At 59.9% G+C, this 17,500-nt stretch overlaps 2 non-coding genes and 2 pseudogenes across 2 annotated transcripts; 1 reads left to right on the plus strand and 3 right to left on the minus strand.

Annotated features, from left to right (window-relative positions):
* Positions 1-797: 797 nt before the first annotated feature.
* The window catches only part of LOC149324704 (uncharacterized), a 100,706-nt pseudogene continuing 84,003 nt past the window's right edge, over positions 798-17,500 (plus strand).
* LOC149324705 (large subunit ribosomal RNA) lies at positions 3,255-5,506 on the minus strand (annotated as a pseudogene).
* On the minus strand, positions 6,517-6,669 carry LOC149324706 (5.8S ribosomal RNA). The gene has a single exon (XR_016286805.1). It is a non-coding gene; the product is annotated as a 5.8S ribosomal RNA (ribosomal RNA).
* On the minus strand, positions 8,556-10,370 carry LOC149324707 (small subunit ribosomal RNA). The gene has a single exon (XR_016286752.1). It is a non-coding gene; the product is annotated as a small subunit ribosomal RNA (ribosomal RNA).

Below are 17,500 nucleotides of genomic sequence, written 5' to 3' on the forward strand. Positions count from 1 at the left end.
AGAGCTTCGCGATTGCCCATAGGTCGTCCGCCCCGAAGAGTCGGGGACATGGTCTGTTAACCAAGGATCTAAGTTCGTCACGATTTAGGTCGTGATCTGTTTTGGTGTTGGTATCGCTAAGTGGTATATGGGCCGCAGCTTCATCGTCACAACTCACACACTCGTCACAACTAGCTACCTCAGTTAATGGCTCCGAAGGTTTGGCAAGGAGGTCTGCTACTAACTTCTTGTAGGCAGGCTGACGCCGGTGCGACTTTAGACTATCGAACGTACGATGTCTAAACAACGCGTGCAACCTTTCGTTCATGTTGTAAATGTGGACTCTATCCTCCCTTGCCTTCTTCAGGATCTGTACTTCTCGAGAAGCCAGCCTGAAGTTCTCCTCCGGAAGCCATCTGGGTTTCGTCTTGCTGACCACTATGTCAGCATTGTATGCGTGTAAGTGGGCCCGTTTCCGATGAAGACTGAGGCCTACCTTTGTCGTAAAAGTTCTGCCACAGTCGATACACGTGTTATGGCTGAGCTCAGGTGACTCGTCAGAGTCCGAACTCAGCACCGCGCTCTGCAGCCTAGCAAGTTGGTCCTGCCTAGCAGTGGATGGACCAGCGACCGACATTATACCATCAGCAGTGCGTTTACCGTCATCCCCTTCGCACCCGGAACTGCCACTGCTTGAACTAATTACATTGCGCCTAGCGCCAGGATGTTTCCGCGTCACAACCACATCACTATCGGAGGAAGATGGAACATCCGACCCGGATCCGGACGCCACCGGAGACGACCAACGATGAGAGGAAATGGACGATGGGGCGGCCTGGACCTCGCCCCCCACGGAGCTCCGTTTCCGAACCGTAACGCGACCAGACCGTTGTGTTGTCCCTCGAAGAGTCGAGGTGAGTGACACCTCTCCACCGATGCCCGCCGGATCTACAGAAACCACGTCTACCGGGGCGGGGTCCCGCGAAGCCAAAACCGCGTCTACCGGGGCGGCGGCAACAAAAATCGCGTCTACCGGGGCGGTAGCCCCGGTAGACGCGAGAGCAGCACTCTGCTGCGCATTCTCCAAAACGTGCCGAGCGTTGCCCGACAGATCACGAGATGAACTCGTTGGAAAACGAGCACACGTCCCACTCGGGGGGGTAGCACGCCGATTCACCGCGGGTCCAGGATCATTTCTGTTCGCGCCATCCCGGACCGCAGTTCGTGCACCCACACCCAAGTGGTGTGTGTTGGAGTACTCAGAGGGCATCCCTCGCTGGCTAATCGCACGCCGATCCACCGTGGAACCCGGACTATTAAGTTTGGCGCGGTCCGGGCACACAGTTCGTGCTTTCACCAGGAGTTCTGCCCCCCTTTCCTTCCTAGCCTCTGACACCTCCGTCTCGCCGCGGATGGAAACATCCCGCGGGACTGCCTCGAGGTCACCACCCCCGATGGCTGAACACAGCAAGTCATGCTCGCTGTGTGACAACCCTTTTCCACTTTCTGCCTCGACCTGGTCTGCGTCCGTTCCAGGCACTGGGACCTCTGGGGTCCCTGAACTATCCCTGAGCGGGATTGCATCGAGGTCACCACCCCCGATTGCTGAACACAGCAAGTCGCGCTCGCTGTGTGACAACCCTTTTCCACTTCCTGCCCTGACCTGGTCTGCGTCCGTTCCAGGTTTCACTGGGACCTCTGGGGTCCCTAAACTGTCAACATTTTGACCTCTTTGAGTCTCTTGTCTCATCCGGGCCTTGGCCCTCGTCATCATCGGTCTTTCTCCTGACTGCGTCCTGCAAGCAGTCCCAATTCGTGCGCTAGGACCCGCAACGATTTGTTGGTCGTTAGACCCACTCCCGAAGGAACCTCTGTCCTCTTTTCCAGAGGCTCCTGTAATAGCATGGTGGTGCCCCGAACCACCAACTGCACTCAATTTCAAGTCTTTGTGCATTTTCCCGATATGAATTTTCAACCCTTTTTGGGATCCAAAGGTTTTGCCACAAAGGCTGCACAAAGCAGGGGGAGCCCCAGAACTCCCCTCTGCACCAGAGGACCCTTCTCTCCGATCGAACTCTCTCAATCTTGGAGCGCCCGCCGCTCGACGGCCGCTTAGGTTTTTCTCATGTTTTCGTTCCATAGCGCCAAGAATTTTACGGCAAAGGGCTTGCTGGGCCCAGTGCCGCTTTTGCCCTCTCAGTTAGGAGTCCTGGGCCAGAGTAGGGGCTTACCACCCAGGTACCCCGTTCCTTTCCTTTAGCCCTGGTCACCTTTAGGTGACCAGGTTACCATGGTGGACGTGTGCCGAAGCACGGACGCGGAAAGGCCAACCGGGCTTACCGAAATTCACCCGGGAGCAGAGATGTGATCTGCTACCACCACATCTTGGTGGTAGTAGCAAATACTCAAGTGAGAACCTTGAGGACTGAAGTGGAGAAGGGTTCCATGTGAACAGCAGTTGAACATGGGTCAGTCGGTCCTTAGGGAAAGGAGAAATCCTTTCAGAAGCGGGCGCGTTTGTGCAGCTCTGTCTGTCGAATCGGAGACGCCCCGCTGCAACCGAAAGGGAATCGGGTTAACAGTCCCGAACCCGGCTACGGAGATCGGTCCTTCGGGGCCCAGTGCGGCAACGCAAACCAGCTCGGAGACGCCGATGGGAGCCCCGGGAAGAGTTTTCTTTTCTCTGTAAGGAGATCGAGTCCCTGGAATGGGTTCACCCCGAGATAGGGACGGTGGCTCCGTAGAGCAGTGCGGCTCTTGCGCTGTCCGGTGCGCTCCTGTCGGCCCTTGAAAATCCGAGTGAGGGAGTGTGATTTTCGTGCCGGACCGTACCCATATCCGCAGCAGGAGAGTCATAGTTACTCCCGCCGTTTACCCGCGCTTTTTTGAATTTCTTCACGTTGACATTCAGAGCACTGGGCAGAAATCACATTGCGTCAGCACCGTTACGGCCCTCGCAATGCTTTGTTTTAATTAGACAGTCGGATTCCCCCGGTCCGTGCCAGTTCTGAGTTGGCTGTTTTCTGCCGGCCGAAGCAAGAACCTCGGGCACGAAGCCCCCGGAACAAGCACAGCTGTGGCTTTCCACAGGAAGGTCCCGACGCTGGTCCGGGCTCGGCCGCACCGCTTTTGACGGCGGCGAGCCTCGCCCAGTCCCGGTGCAGTGCCATTCCTGCTTCTGGACCCCAGCCCGACCGGCTCAGCCCTCAGAGCCAATCCTTTTCCCAAGGTTACGGATCCGTTTTGCCGACTTCCCTTACCTACATTGGTCTAGAGACTAGAGGCTGTTCACCTTGGAGACCTGCTGCGGATATGGGTACGGTCCGGCACGAAAATCACACTCCCTCACTCGGATTTTCAAGGGCCGACAGGAGCGCACCGGACAGCGCAAGAGCCGCACTGCTCTACGGAGCCACCGTCCCTATCTCGGGGTGAACCCATTCCAGGGACTCGATCTCCTTACAGAGAAAAGAAAACTCTTCCCGGGGCTCCCATCGGCGTCTCCGAGCTGGTTTGCGTTGCCGCACTGGGCCCCGAAGGACCGATCTCCGTAGCCGGGTTCGGGACTGTTAACCCGATTCCCTTTCGGTTGCAGCGGGGCGTCTCCGATTCGACAGACAGAGCTGCACAAACGCGCCCGCTTCTGAAAGGATTTCTCCTTTCCCTAAGGACCGACTGACCCATGTTCAACTGCTGTTCACATGGAACCCTTCTCCACTTCAGTCCTCAAGGTTCTCACTTGAGTATTTGCTACTACCACCAAGATCTGCACCAGCGGCGGCTCCAGGCGGGCTCGCGCCCGACACCTTCAACGCCCACCGCTGCGGCCCTCCTACTCGTCGCGGCTTAGCACCCCCACGTGCTACTCTGCCAGCGACGGCCGGGGATAGGCGCGACGCTAGAGCGCCATCCATTTTCGGGGCTAGTTGCTTCGGCAGGTGAGTTGTTACACACTCCTTAGCGGATTCCGACTTCCATGGCCACCGTCCTGCTGTCTTAAGCAACCAACACCCTTCATGGGTTCTCATGAGCGTCCCGACTCGGGCGCCTTACCCCGGCGTTTGGTTCATCCCACAGCGCCAGTTCTGCTTACCAAAAGTGGCCCACTTGGCACTCTCATCGCAGCGGGAGGCCTCAACCCAGAAGGCCTCCCGTACACCCATTGAAAGTTTGAGAATAGGTTGAGGACGTTTCGACCCCAATGCCTCTAATCATTCGCTTTACCAGGTGTGACTGCTCTCCCATCGAGCGCCAGCTATCCTGAGGGAAACTTCGGAGGGAACCAGCTACTAGATGGTTCGATTGGTCTTTCGCCCCTATACCCGGATCGGACGATCGATTTGCACGTCAGAATCGCTTCGGACCTCCACCAGAGTTTCCTCTGGCCTCGTCCTGCCCGGGCATAGTTCACCATCTTTCGGGTGCCAACGTGTGCGCTCTCGCTCCGCCCCGGCGACAAGTGAGCGCCTGGGACGGGCCGTTGCTGCGCCCGAACCCCTGTGCGGTCCGGGATCGCAACGCGGCCCACGAAGGGCCTTCACGTTTCATTGCGCCATTGGGTTTCGAGAGACCCATTGACTCGCGCACATGTTAGACTCCTTGGTCCGTGTTTCAAGACGGGTCGGGTGGGTTACCGACCTACTCGCCGCAAACCACGATAGCGCCTCCGCGGGAGAACTCCCCGCTCGCCCGGCTTCTCGCCGCCAGCCCGCCGCCGCGGGACCAACCCGGACAACGAGAGGCGACAAGCTTGCCCAGCGGGTCCTCCGCTCCGATTCCAGAGGGCGTCATCGTTCGGGCCTCCCGACAGCCGGGAGAAGCCCATGGGGCCTGGACGGGGTGACGAACTCTTCGTGCACGGCAAGGTATAACTCCCGCGAACCGCCCCCGAGGGGACGAGCAGGGCACCTCCAGAGCCGGACTCAAAGTCGTACTTTTCCCATTGACCCGCGTCCGTCGCGGCGTTCTACCGGCGGTGGGAAGTGCGCACCCCGGAGACCGCGTCCGCGCACTGGCAGCCGGAACAGCCCCCCGAGAGGAGCCGTTTACCCGACGCCGCCAGCTCGGCAGTCGTCCGGAGACTGAATCCCACCGCTTTCGAGCTTCGAGGGCCCACCCGTTTTACTCTAAGCGGTTTCACGTACTCTTGAACTCTCTCTTCAAAGTTCTTTTCAACTTTCCCTCACGGTACTTGTTGACTATCGGTCTCTCGGTCGTATTTAGCCTTAGATGGAGTTTACCACCCACTTAGGGCTGCACTCTCAAGCAACCCGACTCACGGGAGGCTTCGTCCCGGGCGCGCAACGGCGGAGACGGGCCTGGCACCCACTCTGGGACAAGCCCCTGTCAGGGGGACTTGCACCGTCGCAAACTCCCGGGAACGTTGCCTCCCATACACCACATTTCCCGACCGCCTGCAAGGACGGGGGATTCGGTGCTGGGCTAGGTCCCGTTTCGCTCGCAGCTACTCGGGGAATCCCTGTTGGTTTCTTTTCCTCCGCTTAGTGATATGCTTAAATTCAGCGGGTTGTCTCGCCTGATCTGAGGTCGACACAGATATGCATTTTCTCGCGTTCGATTCCGGCGCGGTCGCGCGCGCGCGTCCTTCCCTCGTCTCCGGCCGGCACCTTCCGCCCATTCCCCGCTCTCAGTCGGCAGCACCCTCGGCGACTGCGAGCGAGACTGGAAGGCACCTCTGACCGGCGCTCGGGACGGCGCGCATTCGGTTGCGCGCGGAACACTGAACGCAGAGAGTGTGAACCCCCGACCGCCGCGGCCGAATAAATTCCCTGCCGCCTCTCTTTCCCTCGAGAGAACGACCTCGGCCTGGCGTAGGGGCATCGTCAGAGTTTTGCGTCGCCCCCGCCCCAACTGGAGTGGCCCAGTTTTTCTCGGGGCAGAGACTGCGAAGCACTTAGACCGACGGCGGACTGCGCTCGCAACGAGATCGCGTCCGTTCGACCCGTACTCGACTTCGCGCCCACTCGAGGAGGCGGTCCCTTTCCGCAGGGTCCGGGGGACCCCTTCGTTGCCGCGCACACGGCGCGCCTCTGCACTTTGCCGAACTGTGCTGCGCACACCGCGCTCGCGCCCGTCACCTCCCTGCACCCCGCGCGAGGTATCCCTTTTTCTCGCGCGGGCGTGCCCGGAACAGGGCGTTCCCGTCTCTGCGCTTCTCGCAGCAGTTCGGCTACTTCTCCGCGGGCCAGCAGGCAGCGCTTCGCCGCCCGTCCAAACAGCCTCGTCTCCCGTCGGACCGCTCTTTCCCTGCAGGTAATCCCTTCCTGCGGCGGTCGCTTTCTGAGGCGTGACGCTCTACGGCTAGCAGCCGCCGGCCCGCGTTACGTCAGCGCAGGGCGACCCGACTCTGCCGCTTTGCGCGCGGCTGAAGGGTTCGACCCGCTCTCCTCCTCATTCGCAAAGTCTTTCGAGGGATCTTCGGCGTTCCATACAGAGCCGTCCTCTTTGCCGACACGGTCAAAACGAGTCACCGGCCGCGCCATCCCCGGGCGCCGGCGCCTCTCTTGATATATGATCCGACCCTCAGACAGACGAACCCAAGGGAAGACCCAAGGGCGCAATGTGCGTTCGAAGAATCAGTGCTCAGTGTGTCCTGCAATTCACACCAAGTCTCGCAGCTGGCTGCGTTCTTCATCGACCCGAGAACCGAGTGATCCACCGCTTAGAGTCGTGCGTTTGGTTTGTTCAAATCCGTACAGTACAACCAGGGTTTTAGGCACCGGGCTTTTCCCCTGGTCTCCAGTCGCAGTTTCGACCGACGTCTTTCGCACCTCGCAGCCGTCCGTTCGGCATGCTGCGCGTGCCTCAAAGCCAAAGCGAGCAAAGTCTCTCGAAGCTTTTGTGCGATAATGGCTTGCGCGTCACTAATAGGATGACGAGGCATTTGGCAACCACTAAGGCAGAAGTGCTGAGCCGACGCGTGACGCTCCAATTCCGGTCTTCATCAGAGGTGGGTCTTCTTGTGCCTTCTTGGGCACGCCCGCTCCACACGCACGGGCTTGACCGCAGAACACCTCGAAGCACCGGCGTTTGCTAGAAATATATATTCTTGGAGCTCTGTGCCACCGTCCTCACGCACCTTTCTGCGATCTGCAGCGACGCTACCCCCGGACTCCAGCAGCGGTTTTTTTGTTGCTGTTCACACTCAACTGCTGTTCACATCTTTCAAGGCGAGTCATCACCGCCTACCGCTGCTGCACCCTTTTGTAGGGGAGGGGGTTTTCCCAACGCCCCCCGGTCCGGCCGCCCCCGGGTGCGCCATCGTGCTGCTCCCTACTCGACCATTTCGCCACATCATTGCTTCGCAAGGAGACAGGCACCGCCTAGCCGTGGCTACGCAGCGCGTACTTGGAACAAGCCGCAAAGCGGACGTTCATCAGTCTACTCCCGCAATAGGAGCCCACCGGCCACAGTGCCATGGACGGCGTTTCGGTAGCGCACCGACAGACTACTCGAAGGCTGGGAAGGACGAAGCAGCAAGAGAACCCGGCTGCCGCGAATGCGTTCAAAGTGCGGGATTATAATCCCTCGTCCTTTTCGGTCCCGGTGCCTCCTTTCGCGCCGTCGGCGCGGCGTCAGACTCCGCGCCCGCAGTGCGAGACCTTTCGCGCGCGGCCGTTCCCTGGGCCGCGCGCGTCCCGCCGCGTGCGCGTCGCGCAGAAGCGCAGTTTCCCAGCCAGCGAGCCGCGGTTCCTCTCGTACTTCGCAGCAGCCGCCGCCGTTCCCTTGGCAGCGGGCAGGCCTTTCCCTTGGCCCGCCTACCGACTGGTGGTCGCAACACGACAAAGCCAGCGAGCCGCGGTTCCTCTCGTACTTCGCAGCAGCCGCCGCCGTTCCCTTGGCAGCGGGCAGGCCTTTCCCTCGGCCCGCCTACCGACTCGTGGTCGCAACACGACAAAGCCAGCGAGCAGCGTTTCCTTTCGTACTTCGCAGCAGCCGCCGCCGTTCCCTTGGCAGCGGGCAGGCCTTTCCCTCGGCCCGCCTACCGACTCGTGGTCGCAACACGACAAAGCCAGCGAGCAGCGTTTCCTTTCGTACTTCGCAGCAGCCGCCGCCGTTCCCTTGGCAGCGGGCAGGCCTTTCCCTCGGCCCGCCTACCGACTCGTGGTCGCAACACGACAAAGCCAGCGAGCAGCGTTTCCTTTCGTACTTCGCAGCAGCCGCCGCCGTTCCCTTGGCAGCGGGCAGGCCTTTCCCTCGGCCCGCCTACCGACTCGTGGTCGCAACACGACAAAGCCAGCGAGCAGCGTTTCCTTTCGTACTTCGCAGCAGCCGCCGCCGTTCCCTTGGCAGCGGGCAGGCCTTTCCCTCGGCCTGCCTACCGGCTCTGTTTGCGCCTCTTCGACGGTTGTCGACAACCGAAAGCCCACCATGAGTGGTGCGTTACGCCGTTCAAACCTGCGGATACAGCCCGTCCGACTTTCCCTTGGTGACGGAGCTCCGCTGGGCGCAACAGTTTGTGCAGAGAAGCGGCTTCAGAATCTCGCAACTCCGCGGTTGAGGCCTTCCCCCGCTTATAAGTGGGGGCGGCGCCGGGTGTGACAAGCACAATCCGGTAATGATCCTTCCGCAGGTTCACCTACGGAAACCTTGTTACGACTTTTACTTCCTCTAAATGATCAAGTTTGGTCATCTTTCCAACAGACCGGCGCAACCGAAAGGCCGCGCCGGACATCGGTCCGAAGACCTCACTAAATCATTCAATCGGTAGTAGCGACGGGCGGTGTGTACAAAGGGCAGGGACGTAATCAACGCGAGCTTATGACTCGCGCTTACTGGGAATTCCTCGTTCAAGGGGAACAATTGCAAGCCCCTATCCCAATCACGAAAGAAGTTCCACGGGTTACCCAGTCTTTTCAGACAGGGATAAAGACACGCTGCTTCCTTCAGTGTAGCGCGCGTGCGGCCCCGGACATCTAAGGGCATCACAGACCTGTTATTGCTCTGTTTCGTGCGGCTAGGAGCCGCTTGTCCCTCTAAGAAGGTTGTAAGGTGCTGGGAACCCCGCACCTATTTAATAGGCTAGAGTCTCGTTCGTTATCGGAATTAACCAGACAAATCGCTCCACCAACTAAGAACGGCCATGCACCACCATCCACCGAATCAAGAAAGAGCTCTCAATCTGTCAATCCTCCCAGTGTCCGGGCCGGGTAAGTTTTCCCGTGTTGAGTCAAATTAAGCCGCAGGCTCCACTCCTGGTGGTGCCCTTCCGTCAATTCCTTTAAGTTTCAGCTTTGCAACCATACTTCCCCCGGAACCCAAATACTTTGGTTTCCCGGAAGCTGCCCGCCGAGTCATTTGAGTAACTCAGGCGGATCGCTGGTTGGCATCGTTTATGGTCAGAACTAGGGCGGTATCTGATCGCCTTCGAACCTCTGACTTTCGTTCTTGATCAAAGAAAACATTCTTGGCAAATGCTTTCGCAGTAGTTCGTCTTGCGACGGTCCAAGATTTTCACCTCTAGCGCCGCAATACGAATGCCCCCGTCTGTCCCTCTTAATCATTACCCCGTATTCCAAAAACCAACAGAACAGAAACGGGGTCTTGTTCTATTATTCCATGCAAGTTTATTCAGGCGACTCGCCTGCGTTGAGCACTCTAATTTTTTCAAAGTAAAAGCGCAGGCCACCTCGAGACGCACCAATGAAGGGCACCAAGAGAGGACCGGCATGATGTTCAGTCCGAGCCGTCGCATCGGGTAGATGCACTACTCGTCTGGAACTGAGATCCAACTACGAGCTTTTTAACCGCAGCAGCTTTAGTCTACGCTATTGGAGCTGGAATTACCGCGGCTGCTGGCACCAGACTTGCCCTCCAATTGATCCTCGTTAAAGGATTTAGAGTGTACTCATTTCAATTACGGGGCCTCAAAAGAGTCCCGTATTGTTATTTTTCGTCACTACCTCCCCGTGCCGGGAGTGGGTAATTTGCGCGCCTGCTGCCTTCCTTGGATGTGGTAGCCGTTTCTCAGGCTCCCTCTCCGGAATCGAACCCTGATTCTCCGTTACCCGTAACAACCATGGTAGGCAAGTAACCTACCATCGAAAGTTGATAAGGCAGACACTTGAAAGAAACGTCGCCGGCTCATGGCCATGCGATCAGCACAAAGTTATCCAGAGTCACCACAGAGTACGGGCAGAGCCCGATGGGTCTTGGTCTAATAAAAGCGCCCGTCAGCCAAAGGCCTTCAGGCTCAATGCATGTATTAGCTCTAGAATTGCCACAGTTGTCCAAGTAGAAAGAAACGATCTAAGGAACCATAACTGATTTAATGAGCCATTCGCGGTTTCGCCTTATTTCGGCATGTACTTAGACATGCATGGCTTAATCTTTGAGACAAGCATATGATTACTGGCAGGATCAACCAGGTATGATGCATAGGCATTCCCTTTTCGCTCCAGAAGGGTGCCTCGTCGCCGCCGATAGGGCCGCCATAAACCCCCAGCGCGCGACGCATCTTTTTCGCGGCAGCTTGCGCTGCCCGTGCATCGTTCGAGCTCGCTGCGGCATCCGACCCGTAGGTACGGCAATCGCCACGCGGCAAGAGAGCACGTGTGCCTTTAGGCAAAGCATTTGTAACGCGCCCACCAGTGCGCACATCGGCCTCTAGGGCCGCAGCATTAGGCAACTGGACGGCGCTTGCTGCGTAGCCGAGACGGCCAAGCCGCCAGACGACGGGACACGCCCGCGTCTTCGGCGCGCTCGCACGGAATCGAGTCCGGGTAGCACGGAACACACCTCGTAAAACGTGGAAACAGCGTCGTCCGACAACCAGCCCCTATCGCAGACGCGGATGAGGCTGCAGACGAATGCCGTGGGGTCCGAGGGACGGGGACACGCTGGGCACGAGGCCGCATATCAGACCCGGTCACGGCGCGCACACGCGGGCGCGCGCCGCCGACTGCTCCACTGGGACCCCCATATAATAGCAGCGATAAGTACCCAGACCTCCGTGGGTGAGTAAATCGCCGTACTCGTGCCACTTTCGCCGCAAGAGCCGCACAAATCGTGCGCGCTTTTCCGCGGCATCACAACGCCGCGCTTCCGCGGCGCCCCGCACGAGCCGTACTCGTGGACATAGCCGTCGGGCGAACCGCCGTACTCGAGGCGCGTTCGCCGCAAGAGCCGCTCAAATCGTGCGCGCTTTGCTGCGGCATCGCACGAAAGCGCATCCCCGGCGCCCCGCACGAGCCGTACTCGTGGACATAGCCGTCGGGCGAAGCGCCGTACTCGAGGCGCGTTCGCCGCAAGAGCCGCTCAAATCGTGCGCGCTTTCCTGCGGCATCGCACGAAAGCGCTGCCCTGGCGCCCCGCACGAGCCGTACTCGTGGACATTGTCATCGGGCCAACCGCCGTACTCGAGGCGCGTTGGCGGCAAGAGCCCCTCAAATCGAGCGCGCTTTGCTGCGGCATCGCAAAAAAGCACTTCCGCGGCGCCCCGCACGAGCCGTACTCGTGGACATTGTCATCGGGCGAACCGCCGTACTCGAGGCGCGTTCGCCGCAAGAGCCGCTCAAATCGTGCGCGCTTTCCTGCGGCATCGCACGAAAGCGCTGCCCCGGCGCCCCGCACGAGCCGTACTCGTGGACATAGCCGTCGGGCGAACCGCCGTACTCGAGGCGCGTTCGCCGCAAGAGCCGCTCAAATCGTGCGCGCTTTCCTGCGGCATCGCACGAAAGCGCTGCCCCGGCGCCCCGCACGAGCCGTACTCGTGGACATTGTCATCGGGCCAACCGCCGTACTCGAGGCGCGTTGGCGGCAAGAGCCCCTCAAATCGAGCGCGCTTTGCTGCGGCATCGCAAAAAAGCACTTCCGCGGCGCCCCGCACGAGCCGTACTCGTGGACATTGTCATCGGGCGAACCGCCGTACTCGAGGAGCGTTCGCCGCAAAAGCCACTCAAATCGTGCGCGCTTTGCTGCGGCATCGCAAAAAGCACTTCCGCGGCGCCCCGCACGAGCCGTACTCGTGGACATTGTCATCGGGCGAACCGCCGTACTCGAGGAGCGTTCGCCGCAAAAGCCACTCAAATCGTGCGCGCTTTGCTGCGGCATCGCACAACCGCGCTTCCGCGGCGCCCCGCACGAGCCGTACTCGTGGACATAGCCGTCGGGCGAGCCGCCGTACTCGAGGCGCGTTCGCCGCAAAACTCGCATAAATAATGCACAAACTCATGAAAATCACATCTGCCGAGGCCGCCTAAAGCCCGAATTCACCTCCCGGGCGTCGAGAGGTCCGTTTCGGACTTTGCTGACAAAGCGGACGCTTTACTGTTTCGCGTCTGCCTAGGCGGTATGCCCCCTTATATATGCAGCGATAAGTACCCAGACCCCCGCGGGTCATAAGCGCGTCTACCGGAGCGGGCTTCAAACGAACGTAACTCTGCCTTCCGTTGCGCGAAAGGGACGGGAAAGGTCTCAAAATATTCGCCTTTCTCAGCCCCACACGCGGAACTAAAAATTGAGCGGCTGCGCCCACGGGAACGGCCGTGAAGATTCGAAAAGGCGGCCCCTTGCGAACCTGGTCAATCACCCGCTGCTCCGGCTACAGTGGAAGCAGCGGGTCGAGGACGACTGCACAAGATGCGCCGCAGCGCGGCCGACACGTGGCGTAAATTTCGCCGCGTTCCGCCAGGTGAAAGTGCCTTTAAAAATTCGAAAACCGTTTACCGCGTCCGCCGGGGAGGGAACCGCGTCTGCCTAGGCGGGACCGCGTCTGCCTAGGCGAGCTTCAAACGAGCGTAACTCTCACTTGCGTTGCGCGAAAGGGACGGGAAAGGTCTCAAAATGTTCGCCTTTCTCAGCCCAACGCGCGCAACTAAAAAGTGAGCGGCTGCGCCCACGGAAACCGCCGCGAAAATTCGAAAACGCGGCCCCTTGCGAGACTGGTCAACCACCCGCTGCTCCGGCCGCAGTGGAAGCAGCGGGTCGAGGACGACTGCACAAGATGCGCGCCAGCGCGGCCGACACGTGTCGTAAATTTCGTCGCGTTGCGCCAGTTGAAAGTTACTATAAAAATTCGAAAACCAGTTACCGCGTTCGCCGGGGAGGGAACCGCGTCTGCCTAGGCGGGGCCGCGTCTGCCTAGGCGAGATTCAAACGAGCGTAACTCTCACTTGCGTTGCGCGAAAGGGACGGGAGAGGTCTCAAAATGTTCGCCCTTCTCAGCCCCACACGCGGAACTAAGAATCGAGCGGATCCGCCCACGGGAACGGCCGCGAAGATTAGAAAAGGCGGCCCCTTGCGAGCCTGGTCAATCACCCGCTGCTCCGGCTACAGTGGAAGCATCGAGTCCGCGATGACTGCACAAGCTGCGCGCCGGCGCGGCCGAACCGTGACGTAAATTTCGTCGCGCTCCGCCAGTTCAAAGTGCCTTTAAAAACTCGAAAACCATTTACCGCGTCCGCCGGGGAGGCAACCGCGTCTGCCTAGGCGGGACCGCGTCTGCCTAGGCGAGCTTCAAACGAGCGTAACTCTCACTTGCGTTGCGCGAAAGGGACGGGAAAGGTCTCAAAATGTTTGCCCTTCTCAGCCCCACACGCGGAACTAAGAATGGAGCGGATTCGCCCACGGGAACGGCCGCGAAGATTAGAAAAGGCGGCCCCTTGCGAGCCTGGTCAATCACCCGCTGCTCCGGCTACAGTGGAAGCATCGAGTCCGCGATGACTGCACAAGATGCGCGCCGGCGCGGCCGACACGTGGCGTAAATTTCGTCGCGTTGCGCCAGGTGAAAGTGCCTTTAAAAATTCGAAAACCAGTTACCGCGTTCGCCGGGGAGGGAACCGCGTCTGCCTAGGCGGGGGCCGCGTCTGCCTAGGCGAGATTCAAACGAACGTAACTCTGCCTTGCTTTGCGCGAAAGAGACGGGAAAGGTCTCAAAATATTCGCCATTCTTAGCCCAACACGACCAAGTAAAAGTTGAGCGGCTGCGCTCAAGGCAACGGCCGCGAAAATTCGAAAACGCGGCCCCTTGCGAGACTGGTCAACCACCCGCTGCTCCGGCCGCAGTGGAAGCAGCGGGTCGAGCACGACTGCACAAGATGCGCGCCAGCGCGGCCGACACGTGGCGTAAATTTCGTCGCGTTGCGCCAGTTGAAAGTTACTATAAAAATTCGAAAACCAGTTACCGCGTTCGCCGGGGAGGGAACCGCGTCTGCCTAGGCGGGGCCGCGTCTGCCTAGGCGAGATTCAAACGAGCGTAACTCTCACTTGCGTTGCGCGAAACGGACGGGAGAGGTCTCGAAATGTTCGCCCTTCTCAGCCCCACACGCGGAACTAAGAATGGAGCGGATTCGCCCACGGGAACGGCCGCGAAGATTAGAAAAGGCGGCCCCTTGCGAGCCTGGTCAATCACCCGCTGCTCCGGCTACAGTGGAAGCATCGAGTCCGCGATGACTGCACAAGATGCGCGCCGGCGCGGCCGAACCGTGGCGTAAATTTCGTCGCGCTCCGCCAGTTCAAAGTGCCTTTAAAAACTCGAAAACCATTTACCGCGTCCGCCGGGGAGGCAACCGCGTCTGCCTAGGCGGGACCGCGTCTGCCTAGGCGAGCTTCAAACGAGCGTAACTCTCCCTTGCGTTGCGCGAAAGGGACGGGAAAGGTCTCAAAATGTTCGCCCTTCTCAGCCCCACACGCGGAACTAAGAATGGAGCGGATTCGCCCACGGGAACGGCCGCGAAGATTAGAAAAGGCGGCCCCTTGCGAGCCTGGTCAATCACCCGCTGCTCCGGCTACAGTGGAAGCATCGAGTCCGCGATGACTGCAGAAGATGCGCGCCGGCGCGGCCGAACCGTGGCGTAAATTTCGTCGCGCTCCGCCAGTTCAAAGTGCCTTTAAAAACTCGAAAACCATTTACCGCGTCCGCCGGGGAGGCAACCGCGTCTGCCTAGGCGGGACCGCGTCTGCCTAGGCGAGCTTCAAACGAGCGTAACTCTCACTTGCGTTGCGCGAAAGGGACGGGAAAGGTCTCAAAATATTCGCCATTCTTTGCCCAACACGACCAAGTAAAAATTGAGTGGCTGCGCTCAAGGCAACGGCCGCGAAAATTCGAAAACGCGGCCCCTTGCGAGACTGGTCAACCACCCGCTGCTCCGGCCGCAGTGGAAGCAGCGGGTCGAGCACGACTGCACAAGATGCGCGCCAGCGCGGCCGACACGTGGCGTAAATTTCGTCGCGTTGCGCCAGTTGAAAGTTACTATAAAAATTCGAAAACCAGTTACCGCGTTCGCCGGGGAGGGAACCGCGTCTGCCTAGGCGGGGCCGCGTCTGCCTAGGCGAGATTCAAACGAGCGTAACTCTCACTTGCGTTGCGCGAAAGGGACGGGAGAGGTCTCGAAATGTTCGCCCTTCTCAGCCCCACACGCGGAACTAAGAATGGAGCGAATTCGCCCACGGGAACGGCCGCGAAGATTAGAAAAGGCGGCCCCTTGCGAGCCTGGTCAATCACCCGCTGCTCCGGCTACAGTGGAAGCATCGAGTCCGCGATGACTGCACAAGATGCGCGCCGGCGCGGCCGAACCGTGGCGTAAATTTCGTCGCGCTCCGCCAGTTCAAAGTGCCTTTAAAAATTCGAAGACCATTTACCGCGTCTGCCTAGGCGGGACCGCGTCTGCCTAGGCGAGCTTCAAACGAGCGTAACTCTCACTTGCGTTGCGCGAAAGGGACGGGAAAGGTCTCAAAATGTTCGCCTTTCTCAGCCCAACGCGCGCAACTAAAAATTGAGCGGCTGCGCCCACGGGAACCGCCGCGAAGCCTGGTCAATCGCCCGCTTCTCCGGCTGCATTGGAAGCAGCGGGTCGGCGATGACTGCACAAGATGCGCGGCAGCGCGGCCGAACCGCGGCGTAAATTTCGTCGCGCTCGGCCTTTAAAAACTCGAAGACCGTTTACCGCGTTCGCCGGGGAGGGAACCGCGTCTGCCTAGGCGAGACTGTTGAATCGCCCCTATCTCGAGCGAGAATGGCAGGAAAACGACGGGACCGGTGGCAAAAGATTCGCCTACACACTGACTTCAAATTGCGAAGGCTTGAGACATAGCGGCCGGCCGTGAAAAGTTTGAAATGGTCAAAGTCTCCCTGTCGCGAGCGGTGAATCGCCCGCTGCTCCGACCGCAATGTCAGGAGAGGAGCGCCGATGCTCGAAAAAGATGCGCCGCAGCGCGGCCGACGCGGCGCTGTAAAATTCGTCGTGCTCCACCAGAGAAAAGGACCTTTAAAAATTCGAAAACCCCGTACCGCGTCTGCCTAGGCGATGCCGTTCAATCGCACGTATCTCGGCCCAGACTGGTAGCAAAGTGACGAGATTGGTAACAAAAGATGCGCCTTTGAACGCCCTACACAGGGAAGGCAAAGTCGCAAACGACTTTCGGCCCGCGTCGGCCGGGGCGAACGCGCCCGAACGGCAAAGTCCGAAAGAGGCAACCCCGTCTACCGGGGCAGACGCGCCCGAACGGCAAAGTCCGAATAAAGCGACCCCGTCTACCGGGGCAGACGCGCCCGAACGGCAAAGTCCGAATAAAGCGACCCCGTCTACCGGGGCAGACGCGCCCGAACGGCAAAGTCCGATAGAGGCGACCCCGTCTACCGGGGCAGACGCGCCCGAACGGCAAAGTCCGAAAGGGGCATCCCCGTCAACCGGGGCGAACGCGCCCGATCGGCAAAGTCCCAATAAAGCGACCCCGTCTACCGGGGCAGACGCGCCCGAACGGCAAAGTCCGAATAAAGCGACCCCGTCTACCGGGGCAGACGCGCCCGAACGGCAAAGTCCGAATAAAGCGACCCCGTCTACCGGGCCAGACGCGCCCGAACGGCAAAGTCCGAAAGAGGCGACCCCGTCTACTGGGGCAGACGCGCCCGAACGGCAAAGTCCGAAAGAGGCAACCCCGTCTACCGGGGCAGACGCGCCCGAACGGCAAAGTCCGAATAAAGCGACCCCGTCTACCGGGGCAGACGCGCCCGAACGGCAAAGTCCGAAAGAGGCAACCCCGTCTACCGGGGCAGACGCGCCCGAACGGCAAAGTCCGAATAAAGCGACCCCGTCTACCGGGGCAGACGCGCCCGAACGGCAAAGTCCGAATAAAGCGACCCCGTCTACCGGGCCAGACGCGCCCGAACGGCAAAGTCCGAAAGAGGCAACCCCGTCTACCGGGGCAGACGCGCCCGAACGGCAAAGTCCGATAGAGGCGACCCCGTCTACCGGGGCAGACGCGCCCGAACGGCAAAGTCCGAAAGAGGCAACCCCGTCTACCGGGCCAGACGCGCCCGAACGGCAAAGTCCGAATAAAGCGACCCCGTCTACCGGGGCAGACGCGCCCGAACGGCAAAGTCCGAATAAAGCGACCCCGTCTACCGGGGCAGACGCGCCCGAACGGCAAAGTCCGAATAAAGCGACCCCGTCTACCGGGGCAGACGCGCCCGAACGGCAAAGTCCGAATAAAGCGACCCCGTCTACCGGGGCAGACGCGCCCGAACGGCAAAGTCCGAAAGAGGCAACCCCGTCTACCGGGC

Source organism: Amblyomma mixtum, unplaced genomic scaffold, assembly GCF_055824585.1.
Source record: "Amblyomma mixtum isolate Tamu unplaced genomic scaffold, ASM5582458v1 scaffold_21, whole genome shotgun sequence".
Classification (NCBI taxonomy): domain Eukaryota; kingdom Metazoa; phylum Arthropoda; class Arachnida; order Ixodida; family Ixodidae; genus Amblyomma; species Amblyomma mixtum.